The following is a 24,168-nucleotide window of genomic DNA, read 5'->3' as shown; positions in this document are numbered from 1 at the left end:
AGAAAACTAAAAATCTGAAAACGAACAAAAGATGTATATACTCATATGAAGACTCATCTGAAAGTATCTGAAAACAGGGAGTAATCATATGTAACTGTACCATAATCTCAAAAAGTCAAAAGTCGATAAAAACATGCCACTGTATGCATGTAATATAAACCAGAGATAACCTGCTCCAGCCGGATCTACCTACGCTAACCTGACCCTACCTCGCAGCTACCTCGATCACCTGTACTTGCAATCAGGAAAGAAAAGGGAGTGAGTGATAAGAACACTCAGTAAGGGGAAAGAATCAAGTAAACTATCCTCTTTTTTTCCTATTCTAACTCACTTTTGGGACTCAACCTCACATCTTAACCTTTATAAGAGATTGAGGGGATAATTTATTTCACTCTTTACTATTTGGGTCATACTTTGTCCCATCTGGTGTCTATTTAATACTTTCTGGAAGCTAACTATAGGGATTTGGCACTTTTCTAAGCTCAAGCTCTTTTTCTTTCACTACACTATTTCTGAATCTGAATTGAGCTCTACTGCGAGCATGCTCTACTGCGAGCGGACCCTACTAGGGGTCTATGTCCTACTACGAACGTGTCCTACTGCGGACGTGCCCTACTACGGGCGGTGTAGTGTAAAGTGCCCCCTCATAGTTTATAGCATGCATGCGGGTCTTATATCTTACTAATTTTGCTTCCATTTAAATTTATTCATAACGCACCAGACATTACTCTTGGGACGACCCCTAAATCTTGAACCCCAAATTCTTTTTCTTGTTTTTCTTTCTTTTTCTTTTCTTCTTTTCTTTCCTTTCCTTTCCTTTCCCTTCCTTTCTTTCCTTCTTCCTTTTCTTTCTTTCTTTCTTTCCTTCTTTCTTTCTTGCCCAGAATTATGAAACACTGTTCACAGAACAGTCATTTAACAGGGCAGCCTTCTTTTTCATACAATTTAACATCCCAAACGGTTCCTAATTCATACAAGCTATATATCATTAAAAAGAGGATTCAAAGAGCTTTCCAACGAGCTATAATAACACTCATAATTCAATAGATAAGGCAGTCAAAACGTGAGCTAAACTCAATGATAAAATTACGACATACTGTTCACAGAACAGACATTTAGCGGGGCAGCATTCTTTTCATACTATTTAACAGCCCAAACGGTTTCTAATTCATACAAAATTTATATCGTTGAAAATAGATTCAAAGAGCTTTCCAAAAAGCTATAATAGAACTCATAATTCATTCAATCAGGCAGTCAAAATAGCAGATAAAGTCAGTGGCAAAAACTGCCTCCCCTGTTTATTTGATAAAGCAGTCCTTTCGGTTTATACAATCTTTAACAGTCCAAATGATCTTTAATTCATACAAGTTATATATCATTGGAAAGATCATTCAAAGATATTTCCAACAAGATATAATAGCACTCATAATTCATCAAATAAGGCAGCCAAAACATGGGACGAACGCAATGGCAAAAACTGTAAATATTATGCAACTTTCTGCCATGAACAAAATCACATACATAGACATCCCAAATGGCAAAACAATATTCCTCAACATCAAAATCAACATTTATAACATAGATCTAAGGAACCAAAAGCCTAAAACATGTGACATATCAAGGAGGAAACCCCTTACCTTATTTCAAGCCAAATCTTTGCAAGTTGGCTTCCTCCTCTTTGTTTTGCTTCCTTTATTATCAAGATCACTTTAAATCAATACCAAAACACACTAACATATTCATATAACATGCATATAAACATAGATGAAAGGAGAAGGAAGGAGATATTTGGTTACCAAAGCTTCCAAGTGCTTCCTTTTCTTTTCTTTTCTTTTCTTATCTTCCAACTCCCTCAAATCCTTCCTTTTTCTTCAACAAAGCAAAGGAAAAACATGAAGAATGGTGGCTACTGGAGCTTTACGGGAGAAGAAGATGATAGAAAACAAATGGGATGAGTTGCCTTTGTTGACTTTACTCTCCCTTTATCTAAGCTTTATCTCCCTTTTTCTCTTTCTCTTTTTTTTTTTTTGTTTTCTTTTTGTATTTATTTACATATGTATATTTATATAAATGCCCCCATACATAACATATATATATATATATATTTAAAACATTGGAAGTATCGTAAAACAGGGTTAAAAGACGTAAATGCCCCTGGAACATACCTGAGGTATTACAAAATGTGTAGTAGGATTGGGCATTAGATACATGACTGATTAACTATAGTATAAGTAAGAAATTGTTGGGGTAGATGCCTTAAAGTCAATTAATTTGACATATGTAATTGTAATTTATCTCATTATTTAATAAAATGATTTATAGTTATTCAGTTCATATATTTGTCTATTATATGATTGTGTGATAACATACCTTTATAATAGTATAATTATGACAAGGGGATCTGATGACTAATCGTGGGAATCTTATACACACATTAGATGGCCATTCTAGAAATGTCCACAATTTTGATACTTCAATGACTAAGGGTACAAGTAATGGTGATGAGATTATCATCGTATTGAGTGATCCCATCAAAAGGTGGCAACGATTCTCACATGTCGAAGCTATTTATTGATGACTTGGTATAATACATAAGTGAATGTTGTAGATTGTTCATTGGATTGACCCTACTAGAGGATATTCATATTTATGGTTGATCTAGTGTCTATAAAACAAATTCTCTGAACACAATAGGTGCGTGTGATCTTTCACTTGAGGTTGCCAGACTATTTTATGTAAGGATCAATATGGTTTGACACTATCCAATGTATCGTCGTAGTAGGGGTATCATAAAGGTAGTGAATCATCATATCATAAGATATATGGAGGCTATGATTGATCAATAAAGGATTCGTCACTTTTGAGTTTAGGAAAATATATCTCATATATGAATGCTAAAAGACATTCATGACTGCTTAAATCTATAACCATAGTAAGATGAGGTTATAGCCTAATCTGTGTAAGTCATTAATGTGTATCAACTTATATCGAAAAACTATTAAGATAGACACAGTTCTATATTTGAGCCTTAAAAGATATTGGTTGATGAAAGGATTGAATTGCACGTAACTATGATGTTGCAAAGCTTATAAAGATGTTCACTAACACTCTATCGTTTGGGTGGCTATGACGCTTTGCTAGAGGCCAATCTTGGTCTATGTTTGAATTCAACCCAAATTCCCAAATTTAGACACTACTGCTTCAATAGAAAGCTTATGGGTCACATGCATTGAGGGGTTGATATAAACCAAGAGGTAGGGATTGTTTGACAACAATCCTGTGATCATGGAAAGAGAGAAACATATGAATGTGTTTTGACTAGAATCAATTGGTGTGCATGGTGCCACATGGCATCGTACAAATGGACATATGGTTTCGATTGGATCCACTTAGGAGTCCAATTGAGCAAAGTCAAATGATGGATGCGAGTTAACTGGTTGAGTTAACTTGTGGGTAAGGTATTTTAGTTAAACAAAGATTCTTTAAAGTCTTTGTTTGATATAAAGTTTAGGTTGAGTTGGAGTCTTAATTTAATTAGGATTCCTATGCATTAAAGCTTTCAATAAATTTAAAGTCCTTGTTTGATAAAAAGTTTAGGTTAAGTTGGAATCCTAATTTAATTAGCATTTCTATACATTAAAACTTTTAATAAATTAAAAGTATTAATTTAATAAGAACTCTTGAACACCTTATCACCTAAATAGTTAGAGTCCTGACTAACTTAGGATTCATGCACACTTTACAAATAAAGGTATTTAGTTTGAGTCAAATTTTTTGAACGAAATAATCCTAAGCACACATCTCTATGCCTAGAATCTTATTGACACAAGATTCTATTGCCATGATCTAATTTTCAAAGTTCAGTTGACAAAAGCCCTAACAACGTTCTTTGTAGATCACCTCTTAGTCGTTCTTCACGTGGATACCAAAGTGTCGTCTCAAGAGAGTTGGATAGTGATCTTTACATAGCCACATGCAGGTATACTTTCTAAACACCCTATGTGTGTTTAACATGTTAATGAATATATGCATTAAAACAAGTATCCTGGATAGGTTTTAGGATTTTTGATATTTTTAAAAAAATTTTAATTTTATTGCAATGTTGGTTAATGGCGTCGTAAAACTTTACAGTTGTTTGATTGTAAATTCTTTGAGGGATGATAGGTTAGCCCTTATGTGGTCAAGATGATTGGCTATATTGAACGGTTAGAGAACTTAGGCTTCATCATTAACAATGAGTTTGCCATTAACCTAATGTTGAAAGCTCTCCTTAAATCATTGGTTAATTACATTATGAAATTTAACCTGAACAAAAAGGATAAAACCCTTGAGAAGTTGTTGTATAAGCTCATGTAAGTTGAACAAGAAGTAGGAAAGGTAACTTCGACAATTCTACTTGTGGTTGAAGCTTAAACATCAAAAGTCAAGGCTAAGGGCAAAGGCTAAACCCAAGCCTTTATCCTTTTTGCTAGGGCAACTGAAGCCACTACTTTAGGTATTTTTGTCATTGAGATAAACTATTCTCTCTATTCATCCTGGGTTGTAAACATAGGATGTAGTTCTTATATTTGTTCTGATATGCAAGGACTGTGGTAAAGTAATTGCTCACCAAATAAGAGGTTGACCTACGTGATGAAAATAGAGTATATGTTGTTGCATTAACCGTACGGGTTTATTATCTTAGGTTTCTCATTAGGCTAGTTTTAGAATTAAAACATTGTTATTATGTACTTTCTATTTCTAAAAGCTTATTTTCTATGTCTGTTTTGGACAAAGAGGGATGTTCTTTTTTCATTACTGGGGTTATTATAACTATCAACTTAAATAATATCTTCTACAAAACAACTTAATTATATAATGATTTATATATTATGAAACTAGATAATGAAATTCCTAATGTGCAAAATAATAAATGATTAAAACCAAATAATCTAAATAACACATATCTGTGGCATTACAGGCTACGCCACATAAGATCGAAACATAGATAAAGACTTCTTGAACAAAAAATCTTACAATCATTTGAATTCCAATCAAATGATAAATGCGAATTATGCTTATTAGGTAAGATGACTGAAACACCCTTCACTAGACACAGTGAAATGATGATTGAACTGTTAGGGATCATTCACAACAATGTGTGTGGACTTATGATAATGTATAACAGATACAAGGAAACCTACTTTGTCACATTTACTGATGACTTCAGTAGATATAACTACAAGTTTTTGATGAAACATAAGTCTAAATGCTTTGATAAATTCAAAGAATTCAAGAATAAAATAGAAAAATAACTTAGGAAACAAATTAAAGTCTTCCAAAGTGATTAAGGATGTGAATACCTAAGTGTTGAATTCAGATAATACCTGAATATAGGATAGTATCTCAACTCACTCCTTCTAGAACTTCATAGCGTAATGGTGTATTCAAACGGAGGAATAAGATTTTGATAGAAATAGTCAAGTCTATGATGAGTTTTACTAATCTACTCATGTCTTTCTGGGGTCATGCTCAAGAAACTGTTGCCTATACATTGAACCGTGTCCCATCTAAATTTGTGAATAAAACTTCATATGAGTTGTGGATTCGGCAAAACCCCAATCTAGATTACTTAGAATTTTGGGGCTGTAAAGCTTATGTTAAAAAATGATTTTGAACAAGTTAAATGTTTAATCTGAAAGGTGTGCCTTTGTGGGATACTTGAAAGTAATTAAGGGATATTACTTCTACCATTTGAAAGCACAAAAGGTCTTTGTTACTCACACTAGTGTTTTCCTTGAGAATGAATTTATTCTTAGGAAAACCAATAAAAGAAAGGTGGAACTCAATGAAGTTTCTAACCCATAAGATACCATAGATATTAGACAGGATGATGTGTCATCACAAACGGTTGAGCATGATGAGGAAGTTCCTCCACCTTAGGTGGAATAACCACAATGTACATAAATGCTATATAAGTTTACACAAGTACTTTATGAGCTAGAGAGACTTGGTTTTCTCCTAACTCAGCATGATGACGTGTTAGTCATAAATGATAATGAACCTAAGACTTATGATGAGGATATTTCAAGTCCAGATTCTGATAAATAGTTAGATTTCTTGAAATCTAAAATAGACTTTTTGTACCAAAACCAATATGGATTCTAGTAGATGCATTTGAAAGGGTAAAACCCATAAAGTCAAATGGGTTTTCAAAAAGAAAACTGACATGGAAGGTAACATGAATACCTTTAAAGCATATTTAGTTGCCAAAGGTTTTACTCAAAAATATAGTATCTACTATGGTAAAACCTTTTAGTAGTATAATGCTTGTTATAGTTGCACACTATAACTACGAAATCTCTTAGATGGATGTCAAGAATGCTTTTCTAAATGGTAACCTTGTAGAGGACGTCTATATGATGCAACCTAATAGTTTCGTTCTTGCTAGATTGGCAAATAAAGTATGCAAGCTGGAAACGTCTATTTATGGACTTAAGCAAGCTTTAAGAAGTTGGAATATTCATTTTGATGAAGCTATTCTTGAGTTCAGATTCATTAAAAGATTAATTATGTTTGTAGAAGAACGTTAGTGGTAGTGTAATTACATTTCTAGTATTGTATATAGATAACATCATGATTATTGAAAAAGACATGCCGAACTTGCAATTGGTAAAGGCTTGTTTATCTAACTGTTTCTCTATGAAAGACTTAGAAAAAATAGTCCATAATCTTAGGATTAAAATTTACTGAGATAAAGAGCGTAGACTATTAGGCCCAAGTCAAAACATCTACTAGACAAGGTATTGAGTAGATTCAATATGGAAGAATCTAAAAAAGAATTTTTGTCTATGTCCTATAGTATAGATCTTTCAAAAGATATATGTCCTAACATATAATCCAAAATAGATAATATGAGTAGAATCTCATATACCTCACTATAAAATTAATCATATACGTCATGCTATGTCCGAGGATTGATATCTCATACACCTTGAGCATTTATAGTAGATATCAATTTGATCTAGGTGAAAAACACTAGATGGTTATCAAAAACATCCTGAAGAACTAAGAAAGACTAAGGATATGTTCTTGGTTTATGGAAGGGAATCTAAACTCATTATAAGAGGCTATAGTGATGCCAATTTCCAAACTGATTGAAATGATTACAAATCATAATCAGGGTTTGTGTTTTGTTTGAATAGTGGTGTAGTTAGCTGGAAAAGCTCCAAGCAAAATACAGTGACTAATTCTATAATAAAGTCCAAGTACATTGCCCTTTCAAAAGCTACAAAAGATATTGTATGGACAAAAACATCATTATTGAACTTAAAGTGGTTCTGAGTATCGTCGAGTCAATTAAGCTCCATTGTAAGAACAATGGAGCGATTGCTCAGGCAAAGGAGTTACGGTCTCATTAGAGATCTAAGCACATGCTTAGACGATATCACTTAATCTTAGAGATTGTACAAAAAAAGTGATATACATGTAGGGCTTTAAAGTGTCGATAACTAACAATGTAGTGAAATTAAAAATTTATGAAATCATACAATCCTAAAACCTTGACTAGCATACCTATAGGGTGTTTTAGGGTTTATCCCTAAGTTGGTGGCTCATCCAAGTCTTCACATGGCAAAGAAACGAACATTATCCAACCCTCATGAAACAATGCCCTAGTATCCATATAGAGCACGAACACGAGAGGATGTCTAAGAAGAAGGTTACTAAGGCTCTGATATGTTGGATGAAAACATGTTCTCAGGAGGAAGAGAGAAAAACAAAAAAATCCAGATAACTACTAAGGTTTCTGTGAAAGCGTATGTGTATTATGTGTGTTGGATGGCTGACACGAATAAAATTGGATGGTTGACGCGAATAAAATAGTTATCTATCTATTATATATCTATAAATGCACAAGAATCCTAACTCAATTAGGATTTTAACTTTACACTTGCAAAAGTAACATGCACAGGGGCACACTTGTTGCTACCCATGCATATCTCCAAGCATGCATAGCTTAGACAATACATGTCCAGTCATGACATACCTCTTTAAAGCATGGTGTAGTTGGGCTAATTATGCATGGCTTACACCGGTAATGCCAAGTACACGTGGCTTTGCAGTTCAGTCAAAACATGGTCAAACTGAGTCCTCTTAACCTATAGGGCAAACTAGTCTATTTGCATATTTCTTTTTTTCCTTAACACTAAGACTATCACCAAGTAATCCTTGCCTCTGGGTTTGAATCAACCCCTATATACGTGTGACCTATAAGTTCTCTATTAAAATGGTAGTATTTAAATTTAGGTTGCATTCATACACAAACTAAGATTGGTTTCTAACAAAGCGTTATGGCCATTTGGATGATAGAGTGTCAGTGAACATCTTTTAAGCTTTTACGATATCACAATTATATGCAATTCAATCCTTTTATCAATCAATATCTCTCAAGGCTAAAACATAGAAATGTATCTATCTCAGTAATTTCTCAGTATGAACTGATGCACATTAATAAGTTACACAAATTAGGCTACAACCTTATTCCATTATGGCCATAAATTCAAGAATTCATGAATGTCATTCAGTATTCTCATATGAGATATCTTTTCCTATGCTTAATAATGCAAATCTTTTATTGATCAACCATAGCCTCAATATATCTCATGATATGCCCATTCACTACCTTTATGGTAGCTCAGTTACGATGGTATGTTGGATAGTGTCAAATCATATCGATCTTTACAGGAGGTAGTCTAGTGAGCTTAAGTCATAGGATCACATGCCCTTGTGGTGTTCAGAGGATTTATCCTATAGACACTAGAACAACCATCCATATAGTTATCCTCTAGTAGGGTCAATCTGATGAATACATTTACAATGTGAACCTATATGTTGCACTGAGTTGTGTATGAACAGCTTTGACATGTGAGAATTGTAGCCACCTTTCAATAGGGTCACTCAACACTATGATAATCTTATCATCATTACATGTGCCTTTATTTATTGTAATGTTGAGATTATGGACCTTTTTAGAATGACTACTTATTATATGTATAGGGTTCTCACGATTAGTCATTTGATCTTCTTGTCACAGTTTTACCATTCTAAAGTCATGTTATTCACACAATCATATGAAAAAGGCACAAATATGAATTGAATAACAATACATTTTTTATTAATTAATGAAATAAAATTACATCATAAATGTCAAATCAATTGGCTCTAGGGCACCTACCATAACAATCTCTCACTTGTACTGCCAATCGGCCATCTATCTAATGCCTAATCCTACTACATGCCTATCATGCTTCTACTACGACATAGGTTGTGTCAACAGGTTAGCCAAATTGTCATCTTTATCAATCTTCTCTATTCTTTTTTCACCATGCTAAATAATCTCTTGAATCAAGTGACATCATTTGAGTATGTGTTTGGACCTCTAATGAGACTGCGACTCTTTTGCTTAAGCAATCGCTTTATTGTTGTTGCAATATTGTTCAATTGGCTCAACAATGCTTGAACTACTCCAAGTTTTGTCAAGAACTTCTTGATCTATACAACCTTTTTTATCACTTCTGAGAGGGCAATATACTTAGACTCTATTGTAAAATCAGCCACTGTACTTTGCTTGGAGTTTTTTAACTGCACCACCATTTAAATAAAAGACAAATCCCGATTGGGATTTAAAATCATCTCATTAGTTTGGAAACTAACATCATTGTAACCCTTAACAGTGAGTTCAAAATCTCGGCCATAAAGCAAGAACACATCTTTAATCCTTCTCAGGTACTTTAAGATATTTTTGATAGTTGTCTAGTGTTTTTCACCTAAATCAGATTGATATATACTACAAATGCTTAAGGCGTGCGAGACAAAAACTCTCATACATATTATAACATACATACAGGGGTGGATTCGAGCCGAGCTCGAACTTAGATAAGCTCGATCATAGCTCGATGACTGTTCATGCGAGCTCAAGCCACGGCTCGAGATCACTGAATCGAACAAAAAGCCAGTTCGTACTCGAGCTCATTAGCTCGCAAGCCACTCGCAAGTTGTTCACGAGCCTGGCTCAAAATACTTAACGAGCCAAGCTACTAGCAAGCTTTTCATGAACTAAGCTCGAATATGCTTAATTATCCGAGCTTAGCGAGCTTGTTAACGAGGTCAGCTCGAAATGCTTAACGAGCCGAGCTTAGTGAGCTTAAAGTTCACGAGGTCACATATATATACTACCAAAACATTCAACCTTACTCATATTTTGCCCTAGGACTTGACCCATTCTCTAACTTGTTATGAATTTTAAAGGCCTGTATCACATTGAGCCTTTAGGACCCCCTCAATCGTAACAAAAAACTAAATTAAAATTAATTAGGATCAATTGCAGAGTAAAATTAAAATAATTTTTGGAATTTTAAATTATTATTTTAATAATTATTAACTATAAATGGGTTCGCATTTGGTTAGTTTTCTGATAACAAAAGTCAGAATTTTTTTATTATAATTATAAAATTAATAAAATTAGATGAGAAAAATAAATTTAATAGAAACTTTTAGAAAACTATTAATAAATTACAACTGAACTTGTGCTGAAATTTAAATCCGTTGATAAATTGACCCTTCATCAGAGTCGTCATCTCGTGGATAATTCTTTTTGCTTTTATTATTCTTCTTTCCTTAACAGAAATTTCCATCTAGACACAACATAAGGATGGCAATTGGCAGTTCATAACGACAACAACGTTTCATAAGCACTGCAAATCTCTCTTTCTGATCATAAGCTTCCTCATTTTGAACTCACTGATATCGTCAACATAGTGGACTTCTCAACAAGATCATATATTTCCCTTTTGTAGCTTTGCTCACCATATTTTGATTTGATAAGCTTCGCATCTTCAAATAAGTTTCGCTCGCCTTATCTTCCATATCATCCTCAGTTTTTCCAGTCGTCTTCTATATCATTTCTTGGGGGAATATAAGAATGTACAGGTTCTTCAAAAGCTTACTTAAAAAAAAGCGAGCTTGTGAATCAAGAAAATTTTGATCTTGCTGCATTGATACAACAGACTTGATATACTTATACAGGCACGTGTATGAAAACAGTGGAAGAGTAGAACTTAATTACGAAAGCCAAATCAACAAGGTAAGCCAATAAAAGAATATCTGCTTAAATCATGTTATAACTTTTCTAGAAAGGGTGCAGTCAAATTGAAGTTTACTCTGCTGGGAAGTCTTCAGAAAAGAAAACTAATAAATAATAATACTGAAGATCAGAGAAGATCACTCGTTAAACCTCAGAAACTAACATAATTACATTTTCTACAATTTGATGCAGTCATGCATATACAATTACAATCAATTGGATACACAAGAATTCTTAATTTTCCATCTTAAATTTATTAGAAAGAAGTTACCAGAGTTGAAATTTGTTATTGAATTCTACATCCTCCACAGCCTTGTCCACGACGAACATTGTCCAATGCTGACAGTTCAAGCAAATCCATGTCACGACCTGAACCATCAAACCAATAATTGACAAGTTAAAAACTGAGTTTGATTATTTTCTATGAAGATGTCATGCAATATCTTAAAAGATTTGGAAATACCTGCAACCTTGCAACAACAACTTTTCTGAATCAGCTCAGCTCTGGATAATTCAGTCTGATTTCCCTTTGATCTATTAATTGTCGCCTGTAGTGTTGACTCAAAAAATTTTATTTTTTAATTTAAATTTAGTGGTTCCCAATTCAACAATTTAGATGCTAAATCCTTGCTAATAGGAGGTCCTGAGGTCAATATAGTCCTTCTGAAGAGATTAGAGAGGCTAAAGAAATGTTATAGAACCTCAACTTTAAATGTCATATTTATTGACAACAAACAGAGAAAAAGTTCATACCTGTAAAACCTAACTGTTTTCCACTGTGCTCTTTCCCCCCTGAAATATCATTCTAGAATTTGATTTCTACTCATGGTTTTAGGGAAAAGAAAAAAGATAGAGATTACACATATATTGCAATCACAATAGATAAAAAGACTTCAAATTCAAGGGTTAGAAAGGTGGACCAAATTGTTGAAAAAATTTAAGCTATAGTTATAATGTCAAGCATCAAGGACTTAACTCCAAGAAACAGATAACAAGCATCAAGCATCTATGACAATCCTGTGAAGACAGATGCTTAATCGAGCATACAGTCCAAGTAAATTCAAGATATAAATAATGTAAAATGTATAGTTAACAAAGCATATTAGAATCAGCCACCAAAAAATTTTTTAAAAAATTCAGTTCTTTCGATTCTTTTAGAGGAAGATTGCTCCTAAGCTTAAACTTCCCCAAAAACCCCCAAAAAAAAAGAAAACATACACATCAACACAATCAACCAAACTAAAATTTGACAGTATGCTAAAATAGGCTATGTATACATGAATAAATTGATTTTTGCAATTACTTAGGCCCAACAGATAACAGCAAAAAGTTTAATTTATTAAACATCAACCATGGTCCAATACTAGAATAATCAAACAATTCTTAAGTTCAGATATATTAATCCCAGCCAATATAAACTTAATGCTCATAAAAGATACGGTCAACAGATAAATAGAAAAGCAAGCATATAGATAATGATGTACCTATAAAATTTGATCTGCTTCCTCCTTTGTTTCAAATGCAGTAGGCCCTTCCTGCCAGAGAAATTCACAGCTCCTAAAATAGAAAAATAAGCCAAACAGATTATGAAGCCAATTTAAGATATTTTTTTCAGTCAAAAAATATATTTTTTGCCCCTGAACTATTACATTCTTGAATGATTGATCAAAGCAAATTTCCACCAAAAAGAAAAGCAAGAACAAAAATGTTCCAAGATGGTGTAAATAAATTGCATGATTGATAACTATTAAAGCTTCCCATAAAAAAGAAAAGGAAACAAAAATGTTCCAAGATGGTGTAAATAAATTACATTCTTGAATGATTGTATATGGCTTTCCAATGACAACTTTTGCAACCCAAAATGCTCTAATAGGTTGATCAAAAAACATCAACCAGATGGCATTCCAGGAAAATCCAACTAGATTCTATTAAGAAGAAAAAACAACATCAAATACACCTTCAAAGTTACTCAACTGTTAAATATTATAAAGACAACGATAATTAAGAATTAAATGCTATTAAACATTATGTTACCTTATGTCTTTATTTATCTGATAAGATAAGCTCAGTAGTCTCATTTTCATCTTCCATATTCATAAAATTAAAAACGAATAAAAGCTATTAATCATACTGTCAACAATTAAATGAAAAATCAATTTAAAGAGCATGTAGTTGTGATAAGTAATTGACTACCTCATTTTGTTTCTTAATATTATAACGTGTTTTCATCCAATTAGCTTCACACATAAGTATATTGACTGTTTTTACCAATAAGGATGACCTGTACTTGTCAATCACTCCACTACCCATACTAAATGAGCTCTCAGAGACCATTATTGTAATAGGAATCGCTAAGATATCAATTGTCATTTGTGAAAGTACTTTATACTTATATTGATTGTCCCTCCACTAGTGAAGTACATTAAAGTCATTTACGTTGACTTTATCAGGTATCTCAACACCACGTTCTTTAAGATACATTTCTAACTCAGACTTCATGGTTTCTTTCGAGTATGTTTTCTCTTTATGATCCTTCAAACGCAGCTAACTATATTCAGGACCATAATATCTACTCTTAGAATATGGAGAGCTTGATGATTTACCTACAAATTAAATATTAGAACTTATGATATGTTATAAAGTTTCAATTAATGATAATGATCTAATGTACCTGATGTACTTGATGGTGCTTGTTGGGTTCTTAGTTGATGTTGTGGATGCGCAAATGCAATAAATGAATTTCCTGATAATAACATGTCAATGTATTCTTTGTATAATTTTTCTAATGTTCTTTTGATATTTTCTATCTCCATAGGGGCATTTTCTTCACCATATAAAATGGGAAATGTCAAAGTAATCATAGGAAACTTTATCCTAAAATCATCGTAAGCCAAACTAATCAGTTAGAAACATGTTCTTTATATACATATATATTATAATAAACACAATCAATTATAACTTAATTACCTAGGATCCATGATGCTAGCAATCGGCAAAAAAAAATTCACCTAACCCCAATATTTGTTAAATTTTTCTGACATTGCTCACACCATCATTGATATAGAATAATCTTTATTAAATTCTCGCTCTTTAAGGATTTCTTTTATCCTAAACACTTCCTGAAAATATCTATTTGCAGTTGTATATAGTGATCCAGAAATTAATTTTGTTATACCATCAAATATTTCTAAAAAGTCACAGACAACCTCCAATCTCTTCCACTCTTCCTTTGTCGAGCAATATATATAGCTTGACTCAATAAACATAAAACAAAGAAGACCTCCCTGAACTGTAGTGTTGTCGTTAGCATTTTGTATGTACTATTCCATCATGTAGCACAATCCAAAACTAGCTTCCTTTCTTTTATTCCATACTACACAATAATTTTTGCAAAATTTGTTTGTCTTGCCTCACTAGCGTTTATAAACTTCACACTATCCTAAATATTGTCTATGATGGGTTTAATTACAACCATCTCATCTTGAACTAACAAATTTACAATATGGGTAATGCACCTAACATGGAAAAGTTTTCCATCACACAACAAAGGTCTCTGCATTTGAAAATCTTCTTTCAATCTTTTATTGCAACTATCATTTGCAATAGCATTGTCCACTGTGACAGTTTCCACCTACAAACAAAATTAATGAAATTAGATGTAATAAAATTATACATGTATTTTTAAAAACAACTTGCAAAGTTGATTTTACTTTATTTTCAATCCCTCAACCCTTTAAACAGTCAAAAATAATTACTGCAATGTCTATTCCTCTCCTAGGTGGAGGTAGGTGCACAAAATTTATAATTTGTTTTTTTAAGGACCACGACTGGTCCATCCAATGTGTCATGATTACTATGTACCCAATATTTTGATGATCTAACTTCCAAAGATCAGTAGTAATACTAATCCTTCTAGTCTCCTCAAAAGTCTTCTTTAACCTCATATACTCTACTTGATAAACCCTAATGCAACCAGTTTTTACTTGTTTCTTCCTAACTTTTTCATAAAAAGATTGCAGAACATTACAAAAATTAATGAAGTCGGGGTGCTTAACTATATTAAATGGCAATTCAGATATTATAACCAGGTGAGCCAAGCCCTCTTGAATCTGAAACACCAACACCATAATCATTGCATTAGTTAATACAATTAATTTCATAACAATTTCATAGTAACAATAAATGTTATTAAATGAACTCAAACTAACCTTAAGATGCTCATAATTCATCTTTGTTTTCACCACAATTAGAGTAGGTAACCCTAAGGTTGAACGCTTAAAACCTAAGATAGTTTGTCCCCCTACGACTAAATCCTTCCCTATTGCTTTCTTCTTATCAACACATTGACCCATATGTCATGTCAAATAGGAAGTAGCCTTGGTCTTTTGCAATTTCAACTTTTTCTTACAATACTTGCATACCACATATGTAGCATCTCCAATAGTAACAAATATATTTTTTGGAAAACACTCTCAAATAACTGATGTTTTCCTCCTCTTATTACATGGAATAACAAAAGGTAGTGCTTCTGTTTGTCTTTTAATATGTTCAATTGTTTTATCTTCTTCAGCTGAAGATGAGAGATCAAAATCTTCTATTGCAGCCAAATCAATATCCACATCATCAATTCCTACCGTTTCAGTTGGTATAGGTGCTTCAATTTGCACCAATTTTCTCTTAATGGATACATATACAGAAGGAGCTATCATGCTAGATGTAGATGCTTGCAATGAAGCTCGACTTGCTCTGGATGGCTCTACTCTTCTTGATGTCATATTATACATCACAATCAAAATTAGACGGTTAGTTGTAAATGTAATTAAAATAAATAAAATATATATAGAATATATTTTACCATATCATACAAAGTACCAAAAATTTTACCATTTTTGGTCATTGAGATTCCATTTCCCATAGGCCAAAGGACTATTTCCCACCCAAGTTTAAGTGTTATCCCAAAACCATACCCATGAGGTTTTAAAAACCCAAAATTCTATTCATCTGTTAAAAATCTTAGTTAGGATTAAGGTTAAAACCGTCTTTTAACCAAAAAAAACTAAAGTTTTATTATGTTTGGCCCCCCAGCATGAAAATCTCACAAATCGCCCCTCCTAAAGTTTAAAAAATCAAAATTCCCCTTAGGGTTTGCAAATCATCATCGGACATGGTAAACTTCGCCATCTCCGATGGCATTGACTCTTCCTCCCAGCTTAACTCTCTTTGTCGATCACCTCCCAACCACCAACGAAGGTTAATTCCTCTAACGAAGATGAAATCATCTTTGTCAAATTGTCTTCACCTCAGACAAAGACGATTTCGTCTTCATCCAAGATGAAGACGACTATCTTAGGTCTCAGATGGCCACATCATCTTCGTCTAAGACCTCTGATAGTCTTTTTCGTCTCAGACAAAGACAAAATTATCTTCGTCTAAGATAAAGACACTCCAACAAAAATGATTTTGTCTTCATCGGAGGAATTAGCCTTCGTTAGTGGTTAGGAAGTGATCGATAGAGAGAGTTAAGTTGGGAAGAAGAGCTGACACCACTAGATACGAACATCTCTGATGACGTTTGCAAACCCTAAGAGGAAAATTTTGATTTTTCAAACTTCAGGTAGGGGGAATTATGAGTTTTCAAACTGAGGGGGTAAACATAATAAAACTTTAGATTTTTAAAATTTTTTATTAAATGACTATTTTGCCCTTAACCATAATTGAGATTTTTAATGGATATGTGAGATTTTAGGTTTTTCAAACCTCATTAGTGTGACTTTAGGATAACATTTAAACTTGGGGGTGAAATAGTCCTTTAGCCTTTCCCATATCATACAAAGTACCAAAAATTTTACCATTTCAATAAAAATTCGAAGAATCATAAAACTATTCTCCTTAATTATTTTGATAAATAAAAAAGTTTTCTTTTTTAACCAAAAAAACTTTATTTGCAATCTTAAAGCATTACCTAGCACTCATACCAAAAGTGATATAAATATCAAACAATTTTGCACAAATTACCTAGAGGGGAAAGTTTAAGATTGTTAAATGTTAAACCTTAAGCTTTCCACTTAAGCTTTAGATTAAATAGTAAATTAACATGATACTAGAACCAGAATGGCTACTGATCTTGTGTTCAAATTCTAACATTGTATTTGTGATTGTAGTAACGTTTCATTCATGCACTATACATATTAGAGGGTGCATTACACCTTACATATCACTAAACAATTTAAGCATTAAAGTCTAGTCACTAGTGGTAACCTAGCAGTGACCCTGTATATGAAAGATATATTAGAACTTGAAAAAAAATAGCAAGTCCCATAGCTATTAATGTAAGCTTACAATCTAGTACCTAAGGGGACAAAACTCTGTTAAACAAATACAAGATAGTGTAAAGCACTTAACTATTTCAAGACAGTCTGAGGGAAAAAATAGCTTATTGCCTAGACACACAATATAAACCAAACATGACACAATCTTTTCACTATTTTTTTGTATGGCAAAATGCTAATTGGCAACTCATAGAACGAGGAACAATAATTAACAACTATTAAATTATTGATCATGAAACATGTATTCAACAAAACTATCTGTAATTCAAACATTAATCTACAATAAACAATGATTATTACATAATTTATGAGTTAATCACACAATAACTAAATCAGAAAGTAGAAAGCAAAGAGCATAGAAGGTCAGAATGCTAGTAGTATTTTATTATAGGTTCAAAAACATCTATACAGTTACTTCTTTAAAAAAAAAAAAAACTCAGCATAATTCTTTGTATGTGCACATTTTTTCCATAGGAGTGGATTAGAAGGACATTTAATGATGTGAAGTAAGTATAGTTGCTGACTGATAAATTCCATTCACAGTATTAAAACAATTACACCATCTCACAAACCACTTACAAATAGCCGACTAGTAATAAACGACAACAATCTAAAATTTATTAACAGTATTATTTATGATAGTTGTAGTGCAATGATGAAACACACATGTTTCAAGAAGTGAGTCATTTTGGTATCATATTAACAATGGAAACATATGCTTTATAAATACTTGGGATACAAGTTATCATAACTCTTAAATGTCCATAAAATCATTTCTTAGATTAGGCCACTGGCTGCATATCAAATAGCACATTGAAACTCTTTGATAATTGGCGTATGTTTCATATTAGGTAGGAAAATGATTGTTTCATAATCACATAACAAATTATAAATTTTTTAAAGATTCTTTTTCCTTTTTTCGCCTTTTTGAAACTCACAAACATAATTAAACTCCCCAAACCATGTTATGAGCTGATTCTGAATTTGACAATGATTATCTTTCATGTAAGAAATTGGTAATTCAAATTCATAATTGATGGTGCAAAATAATGAACATGCAATTTGTGAAATTCATTGCTGGAAAATTTTAAACACAAGGAAAACTCAGAAGGTTGTGAATTTCCACCTTTGCAAAATTAAATGGTTTCTTTTTATAATTCACTTCAAATGTCTAAATTTTTCTAGCAAAGCAATTGTATGGCCTAAAGACCAAGTTTACATGCCACTTCTAGAAAAGCCCCAATTACAAATTCAATAGTTAAAGTTATGTTTCTTTGATCAAATGAATTTATATTGGAAACACAAAGCTAAATTGATTACCAAAAAGACATTGCATCAAACAGGATTAAGTTTCCTCAAAAAGAAAAAAATGAAAATACTTGAAGGTGCCTATTAGGCCATGTACTACACTAGTCTACCAAAGGAAAAGTGGAAGGAAAGCAGTAGGAAAACTAAGGAATAGATTAGAATTAGTTAATAAAGTAAGGAAAATATTAGCACACTTGGCAGCTAGATACAAGACAAAACAGATTGAATAACTGGAAAGACTAAGCACATCTCCAATAAAAAAAAAAAGAAACAAACTGATTTCAAAACACAAAGGCATAAAATGAAATCCACAATAGCAAGCCAACAACATAAATAAGCAAGTATAGTAAAACCCCCAATTCAAAAACCCTAATTCCAAAGTTAGGGTTCAATAAATTTAAGCTAAAAATTAACAAATTCAAAGTAAAAAAATGGAAAAACACAAACCTGAAATGTCCTTGTGTTGTCGTCATCGCCAAACTTGTCACCATCGAATTCCCTATCACTAGAGAAATAGAAGACACAAGTGTTCCATTCCAATGTTAAAATATTTTATTGGCACGTGACTACACTTGAACTGATGAATCGTTCTACCTTGAGAAATCCTTGTCAGTGGAAAAGAGAGGCTAGAACTGAAGATTGAAGGTTATAGTCTGGAACTGGAAACTAAATACTTAGGGAGAGACAAGACTAAAATAAATGAAGAAAGCCACAAAATTTTGTTTTCTTTTCATTTAACCAAAAACAACACCATTTGAGTGTGAGAAAGACATAACTCATGAGCTAAGTCTAGCTGCTAGACTTAAAGATTAGGCTCGAGTAGGAGCTCGATTTTTTTGGGATATGAAGTTTGAGCTCATAAATTCCTGGCTTGTTTTAGGCTCGATCAAGCTGAGCTCGATGTTGAACTTGAACAGACTTGACTCGAATTCACCTTTACATATATGATCGATCTTATAGTCGAGGTATATATGATTATACTCATCTGATCTCTCTCAAATTATAAAGATGAACACATATCTTTTCAAAGATATACACCATAGGTTATTGCCAAAATTCCTTTCTTGGATTCCTTTATAAAGAATCTTGTTAACACCTTATCTATCTATGTGCTTTAACTTAGGCCCAACAGTTTATGCTCTCTATCTCGATAAATTTTAATCCCAAGAATGTATGTTGCTTCTCCTAAGTCTTTCATGGTGAAACACTTGGATAGCTAAGTCTTTATCGATTCCAAGTTTAGTATATCATTTCCAATAATCAAAATGCCATCAACATACAATACTAGAAATGCTATCACACTCTTACTAATCTTTTTATACACACATAACTCATCTTCATTTTTGACAAAACCAAACTCATGTACAACTTCATCAAAATGAATATTCCAACTTTTGGAAGCCTACTTAAGCTCATAAATGGACTTTTACAGCTTGCATACTTTATCTTCCTATCCAATAAGAATGAAACCATCAAGTTGTGCTGGCAATTTTAACATCCATCTAAAAGATTTCATAGTTATAGTATACAACTATAACAAGCATAATCTTAATAGACTTAAATATAACGATTAGTGAAAAGGCTTTATCATAGTTAATGTCATATTTTTAAGTGAAACCTTTGGCAACCGACATGTTATATAGGTATACGTGTTACCTTCCTTGTCAGCTTTCTTTTTGAAAACCCATTTACACCATACAAGTTTTACCCTTTTAGGTGCATCCACCAGAGTCTATACTTGATTCTAGTACATGGAGTCTATTTCAAATTTCATAGCATCTAACCATTTATCAAAATCTAGACTCAAGACAATGTCATCATAAGTCTTTCGCTCGTCATTAAAGATGATTGGTGTGTCGTCATACATTTTCATAAGAAAACCAAATCTTTTCGGCTCACAACATTTTCATATAAACCTACGTAGCTCTTGTGTGCTCTGAGGTTATTCCTCTTAGGATAAAGGAATTGCCTTATCATGATCAACCATTTATGATGGCACATCATCCTGTTTAATATATGTGGCATCTTATGGTATAAAAACTTCATCGAGTTTCACCTTTCTCCCACTATTTCTCTTGAGAATAAATTCCTTCTTAAGGTACATGTTGATACGAGTAATAAAGATTTTTTGCTCCTTCTGGTAGTAAAAGCATTATCCCTTAGTTACTTTCGAATATCTTACAAAGATACACTTTTCAGACTTAGTTCTTAGCTTGTTCGTAGTCAATTTTTTGATATAAGCTTCATAACCTCAAATCCTCAAGTTATCTAGATTAGACTTTCATCTAGTTTATAACTTATAATGAGTTCTATCCATAGATTTAGATGGGACACGATTCAATATATAAGCAATAGTCTCTAAAATGTGACCCTAAAAAGACATAGGTAGATTTATAAAACTCATCATAGTCCTGACCAATTCCATGAAGGTTTTATTCTTCTACTTAAATACACCATTATGTTGTAGTGTATTAGGAAGAATAAGTTGAGAGACTATCTCATGTTCCTTCAGGTATCCTTTAAATTCAACACTTAGGTATTCACCTTTATGATCACTACGAAGGATTTTTATTTGTTTCCTAAGTTGCTTCTCTACCTCATTCTTGAATTCTTTGAATTTATCAAAACATTCAGACTTGTGTTTCATCAAAAACATATAACCATATCTACTGAAGACATCAATAAATGTAACAAAGTAGGTTTCCCTATATCTATTATACACTATCATAAGCCTATACACATCGTTGTGAATGATCTCTAATAGTTCAGTCACATTTTTTTATGTCTAGTGAAAGGTGTTTTGGTCATCTTACCTAACAGGCATGATTTGCATTTATCATAAAACTAGAAATCAAATGATTATAAGACTTTTTGTTCAAGAAGTCTTGATATACATTTCAATTTTATGTGACCTAGCCTACAATGTCATAGATATGTGGTATTCAATTCATTTGATTTTAATTGTTTATTACTTTGCACATTAAGAATTTCATTATCCAATTTTAGAATATATAGAGAATATTATTCAAGCTAATGGTTAAAATACCACCAATAATAAAAAATAAATATCTCTTTAATGTAAAATAGACACGGAAACTAAGTTTCTAGAAGTAGAAAGAACATAATAACAATTAACTAATTTTAAAACTAGCTTAGTGGGCAACCTAAGATAATAAACACCTATGGTTAATGTAAAAATACGTGCTCCATTTCCAACACGTAAGTCAACCTCTCATTTGGCAAGCTATCTATTATGTGTAATCCTTGTATATCAAAACAAATATGAGAACCACATCATATGTCTACAACCCAAGATAAACAAAGAGAATAGTTTATCTCAATGACAAACATACCTAAACTAGAGCGTTAAACTGCCATTTTCTTCTTGTTCTTTATGAAGGTTTTGCAATGTCTCATTTAGTGATTAGTTTTGCCATAATAGAAGTAGACAACCTTTCTTTTTCCCCCACCACCTATTAGCTAAGTAGCAACATCTGATTGCTTCTTAGCTTTAGTTGTGCCTTTGCCTTTAACCTTGGATTTAGGTGCATGGGCTTCAACCACAAGCACATTAGTCGAAGCGACCTTGTGTACCTTTTGTTCAGCTTGTTTAAACATATATGCATGTACAACAATTCCTTAAAAGATTTCTCTTTTTCGTTCAAGTTAAAGTTCATGATGAAATTAGCCTACTATTTAAGAAGGGATTTTAGCACTAGGTCCATGATAAAGCCTAAGCTCTTGAACCACTTAATATAGCTAATTATCTTGACCACATGAGGGCTAACTTGTCCTTTCTCAGAGAGTTTGTAATCAAACAATGCACTTAACACCTCATTTCATTCAACCTTTACACAAATGTTATATAACTCTCAAAGGTGTGCAAGTATGGATGACATATCCATTTCCTCATGTTGTTTTTAAAGCTAAGGTGTTATAGAAGTCCATATGAGACACCAAACTTTCACAAAGTTGTTAAGATATTTATTTAAAACAATTTTCTCTATCTAGGTGGCAATAGGACCAGGCTATTTGGGCAACGACTCTTCAAGGATGTACAACCTCTTCTCTTGACACAAAATGATCCAAAGATTTTTGTAACAATAAGTGAAGTTTTCTCCAGTGAGCCTATTTTCTTTTTCAAGAATTGATCGATACATTGGGTTTAATATGGTGATTATGTAATTTATAATTTATAGATAAGAGAATTAGTAATTTTATCTTTAACTAATATTCATTTTAATTATAGATTTACTTAATTAAAAATGCTTCTATTATTTTCCTCAAGCCAATAGCCCTCACTATTGTAGGTGAATTTTCTAGTGGACCAAGATCCCATCCCATTAATTCTCCCATTTGTTTTAGCGAACAAGTTCAAATTAATCGAATAGTTAAATTTCAAATTACCCAAAAAAAGCCTATATTCTCAAGCTAGGTTTTACTACAACAAATCATGCAACCTCCAATGTGACTTTTGGTGTCAATAGGGTTGATATTACATATCGCCTTACATTGACACATGCATTCCCTACTCGTGCCTCTAATATACTTCACCTTTACTTTGGTGAACAAACAAAGTACACTAACTAAGTCGCACCCAATATAAACATATCCTAATTTTTTACTTGGTAGAAGTGTACCTTTCACCTTGGCGAACAATGTTCCAATGAATAAAGACTTAATAGGGTATCATATTGGAAGGTACCAATTTAATCGTAGATTTAATATTTAATTTTAAGATTTTTAATTAATTAGTCTCATCAGATTAAAACTGCATGTTAGGTGATATTTGTAAAAATAAAACCATCCACATACATACAAGAACATAAAAATAAACATGCCAACACACAACCATAACTAATGTCAAACCTTTTAAGCTAAGAGGATTTTGACTAGTCAACCTATGTGAATCTTTCTTTTTGGGTATTCGCGCTTGTCCTTTTGCCTTCAATCTTTAATAATTACATGACTTTGTTTTCTAGTTATATAATTCTAGGAAAATAAAATCAACCTAAACTAGAAAAGAATGGGGATAAAGACAGGGTGCACAGACTATATTTTAGTATTACAACACAAAGAAAATAAAAATAAATATATAACATTCACATCAATTCTTTGATTGTATATTGAGCACTATGCATACATACATACATACATATATATCCAATTAAAAATTAAATTTTAATTATTATTTAGCCAAGTCTCAAATTACATTTTGGTCCTTAAATTTTATAAAATTATTAATCTACCCTAAAGCTCAAGAAAATTTTATTTTGGTCCAAATTCAACAAAACAAGTTGAATCTACAACATGAATTCGAAGCACATGAGAGTGTATCCTTGGTGTAGGGCACACCACCGTGTGTCCCATACCACACGGGCATGTGTCCGTGCCCCATTCCACACTCCT

The 24,168-nt window shown here is 32.5% G+C and overlaps 1 pseudogene; it reads right to left on the bottom strand.

The window, feature by feature from the left end:
* LOC123224026 overlaps positions 1-13,456 on the bottom strand; it is a 45,615-nt pseudogene extending 32,159 nt beyond the window's left edge.
* Positions 13,457-24,168: the final 10,712 nt, after the last annotated feature.

This window comes from Mangifera indica, chromosome 8 (genome assembly GCF_011075055.1).
Source record: "Mangifera indica cultivar Alphonso chromosome 8, CATAS_Mindica_2.1, whole genome shotgun sequence".
NCBI lineage: Eukaryota > Viridiplantae > Streptophyta > Magnoliopsida > Sapindales > Anacardiaceae > Mangifera > Mangifera indica.
The sequence above is the reverse complement of the archived record's forward strand: the minus strand, read 5'-3'. Positions and strand labels throughout refer to the sequence as shown.